Source organism: Wolffia australiana, chromosome 3 (genome assembly GCF_029677425.1).
Source record: "Wolffia australiana isolate 7733 chromosome 3, ASM2967742v1".
Taxonomy (NCBI): Eukaryota; Viridiplantae; Streptophyta; class Magnoliopsida; order Alismatales; family Araceae; genus Wolffia; species Wolffia australiana.
Window position 1 is genome coordinate 1,487,860 of NC_135837.1, and position 4,138 is coordinate 1,491,997.

The following is a 4,138-nucleotide window of genomic DNA, read 5'->3' on the forward strand; positions in this document are numbered from 1 at the left end:
GGAATTTGAAGGTGTAAATGAAGGAGTTTTTTATGAAATTTTAAGGGGATGAACTAGAGATCTGGATGAAGGTCTAGAGGGAGAAAATACCAAAATGAAAAGATAGAGATAGAAAATAAAGAGAGACTGTAGGAGTTTGAGATAGAATTTGAATGTGCAAATGAAGAAGGTTTTTTATGAAATTTTTAGGGGAGTAAATAGGGATATAGATGAAGATCTAGAGAGAGAAAACCTATTCTAGAGAGAGAAAGTAGAATAAATGAGTGTTTAGAGTGGGAAAATGATGGATTTTAAGGATAAATGGATGGATAATGATGGAGAAAATAGAGATCTAAGATCCTAAAACCTCAATGCAAGTTCACTGAGCCCTAAATGCTTCCTCTCAAGTCTGGATCCTTATATGTTGCCAGAATCAGGCATTTTTCAATGCAAACAAGAGATGGCATTATGAAAAAACTTCAATAAACTTACATTAAGCATGTTGAACAACCTGGATTCTGAAAAATGCCTTGTCTTGCTGGCCCGTGACTTTCTAGAGCATGCCCATAATGAGGAAAAAATGAGGGGAAAAAGTCTATTTATAAATTGGGAGAATTACTAAAATACCCTTTGGGCATTTTCTATTATCTTTTTTTGCCATTTTGCCTCTTTTTCTCCATTGGTTGGGAGTTTCCCCTTGTAATATTTATCGTCTTTCTTTTTAAGGCTTTTGAGAGCCCAACAGACAAGTCAGGTAGTGGCTCGTCTTCCTCAGATTTCTCTTTTGAAGGTCCACAACTCCACTTGATCCTTTCAAGCCTCTTTGTAGAATCACTAAGCTCACATAAATTCTCCAACTCTTTAAGAGTTACCATCTTCTCATTCCTGTAATTTTCTTCACATGTGAAACTATAGAATACTCATCAGTACTAAAATTGCTTGATTTGAAAGAAGTCAAGGAGTTTAGTTAAAAATAACTGTAATGTGAAAAAACTATAATTTATAGCTAGTGCATAAATATTTAGTTAATTAGAGTGATAACAAGATAAATTCTAAATTAATAATACCGAAAACATCTAAAAGCTATGAAAATATACATGCACTTATCATGGTATTAGTGGGTTTTGGGCCGAGTCAACTGGAAGCCCAGTCACGGATTATCTCTTATTTTCACAAGATTGTGGCTCGGTGGGCCATTGTGATAATCTCAAATTGTGGGTTTTTTACTAATTAGTCATGTGAGTATTTGAGATAGTCAACAATAAAATTAACCTCACAGCCTTAGGGCGAGTAAGGTGTCGAACCACAAGGAGCAGGTAATCCAGTAGTCTTCCTCTTTCAGTTTAATTTATGTTATCAAATTCCTATGATTTATCCTAAAAATCAATTCAAAGATCTTTAGTAATATGATTCTACAGCAAAGTGTCTGTAAAATCTCAATTTAGTTCAGTAAGCAGCTTATATAAGAATAATCAAGAAGAAGGGAGTAGGATAATCTTCAGTAACACTCTATAGAATAATCTTCAGTAATTAACTTATAGATATCTTTCAGTAATTAACTTTTAGAAGGATCCTCAGTAGATAAAATTTAGGGAATTTCTTTAGAAGATTAGATTTAGAAAATCTAATCTTCAGAAGAATAGTTTAAATTTAGTTTCCTACTCAGTTACAGGCTCTCGCCTGTAACTGCTCACTTACAGGCGTGCGTTTGTACTTTGAGCGCGAGCAGGCCAAGCGCGCAGCCTCTTTGGCTGGGCGTTGTTCTCTACGCACAGGGGGGCTGTGCGGCATCTTGGCTGCGTGCAGCCTCTGTGTGCAGGGGTTGTGCGCGGCCTCTTGACTGCACGCGGTGCTCTGTGCGCAAGGGCTGTGCGCGGCCTCTTGGATGCGCGTGGCCTCTATGTGCAGGGCCTGTGCGTGGCCTCTTGGCTGCGCGTGGCACTCTATGTGCAGGGGCTGTGCGCGGCCTCTTGGCTGCGTGTAGCCTCTGTGCGCAGGGATTGTGCGCGGCCTCTTGACTGCGTGTGGCCTCTATGTGCAGGGGTTGTGCGCGGCCTCTTGGCTGCGCGCGACCTCTGTGCGCAGGGGCTGTGCACGGCCTCTTGGCTGCTAAGTTTCAAATCCTTGGCAATAGATGGATGAATTGAGAAATGGAGGAAATTGGATGGATGGATGAATTGAGAAATGGAGGAAACGAGAACACTTTTTGAACAAAAACACTTGAAATTAACCTAGAACAATGAACAATTTCAGTTGGAAATGTTGAAGAGACACTGCTTCGTGCTTTCCAACCCAACCTAGACTGCCTTAGGGGGAGAAAATCACTGAAACTCAAGCAATCACACCAACCGTGTGTCACGATCCTTGCGGCGAGGTGGTGATCGTCTTGCACAAGCTACTCCTCAGCTTGCTTCTTCTCTCCACTCCAATGCTCATCAGCTCTTGGAGGGTCTACAGAACTCTTCTTCTCCAAGCCCTAACCTGTTTTGACAGAAATTCCAGACAACCTCAAATGACTCTTTGAAAGAGTAATAATAGGTTTTCTCTCTTGGGCACACTTTTGGGCTTCTTGGGCTTCTTGGACTTTTAGGGCTGGCCCAAGTAAGTGACTTTCAGTCCTTTGAGAAATTGGCCTTCATCTTGTAGATCTTGTAAGTCAGTCTTGCTTAATCAGGTGCCTTCTTTATTGTATTTCATCTTCATCTGTACTCATTTAAGTGAAAGATAAGATCCAATCCACTTGATTCTCTTAATCAAGTGGGATTAGTAAAAAATCATGCTTTGAATGGTAAATATTGAAATAATGCATGAAAATAATGATTTGATTAATGACAATTACCTGACTATTTGATGACATAATTATGGTCATCACATTGTCACTTTGTCATCCTATCAGCTCAGCCTGAATGTGATTTGGTAAATAGAGAAAATTATACGATATCAAGAAAACTAAAAATAATTTTGGCTACATAAATGTCAGACATGTATTTTTGAAAAATGAAATAAAGCTTTTCTATAGGCCTGCACGGGAAACCCTAACACTTTGTGCCCTTTATGGGCCCTTTAATGGACTTTTACTAAGGATTTCGTTCGGTTGGGCATTGTTGCTTATGCGCCAATACTTACTAGTCATGGGCAGCCATAGCGCTTGCCGCTCGCTTGTCAGCGGCTAGCTTCTGCACTAACATGCCTAGCTTGGTTGGATGCCTTGGCCACTAAAACCATTTTGTTGTTTTATCATAATTATTCCTCTTGTTTATCTTCTTTCTTTTTATTCATTTAATTCTGATTAGCCCTGAAAAAACATAGATAACCGCTAGAATGAATAATTTAACCCATTAAAATTTATAGCGTTTTAAACAAATTTCAATCAGAATATGTTTTAATGGCCTTTATGTTATGTAAAAAATTATATTCAAAAGAGTTGTTCGACCAAATGCTTCATTTAATACATGAGATGTAAATTCGTATAAAGATTTAGGTAACATCAATTAAATGATGCCAAAATTTTTGATGTCTCATTTTGGGTTCATCTTAATGGACGAAGTTGTTGGCGTTCAAATTTAAGTTTGGATAAAATATCTGGGATGTGGAGGCTTTAAACTTGAATCACTTTGTCCAGAAGTGTGATCTTCCTTTCCCTCCTCAAATGCAGGCTAGGTTGTAGCACAACATCCATTCAAGTTGCCAGTAATAGCAAAAGAAGGCTAGGGTGTAGTAGACAAGGGTAAGGGAAACATAAAAGGACTGGATATGGATTCCTCCTTTCGGTATCTAAAGAGGGATTCTAGAACTTTAGTTCATTAAAGTTAACATCCTGATAGATCAAGAGACATTGTGCAGGAAACCTCCCCATCCCTTACGAGTGTTACAGTACCCTTTAAATACATGATTGGGAGCTATGAGAGATGGTTTGTTAATTAAGTGAGGCTGAAGATGAACATAGAATTCCCATCGAAACTGATATAGTTCAAAGTCAGGATGAGTTTTGTCAGTATTGAATAGTCTAGTAACACTTCCAAGGGAGTTTATTCATTTAGATAAGGTGTGTGAAGCCTATAGATGAGATGAATGAAGAGCATAGTGCCTCCCCGTAAAAAAAGATTAGGGGCATAAATCTAGATGATTATTGTTCTGGTTTTTCTGAGACCATTTCCAA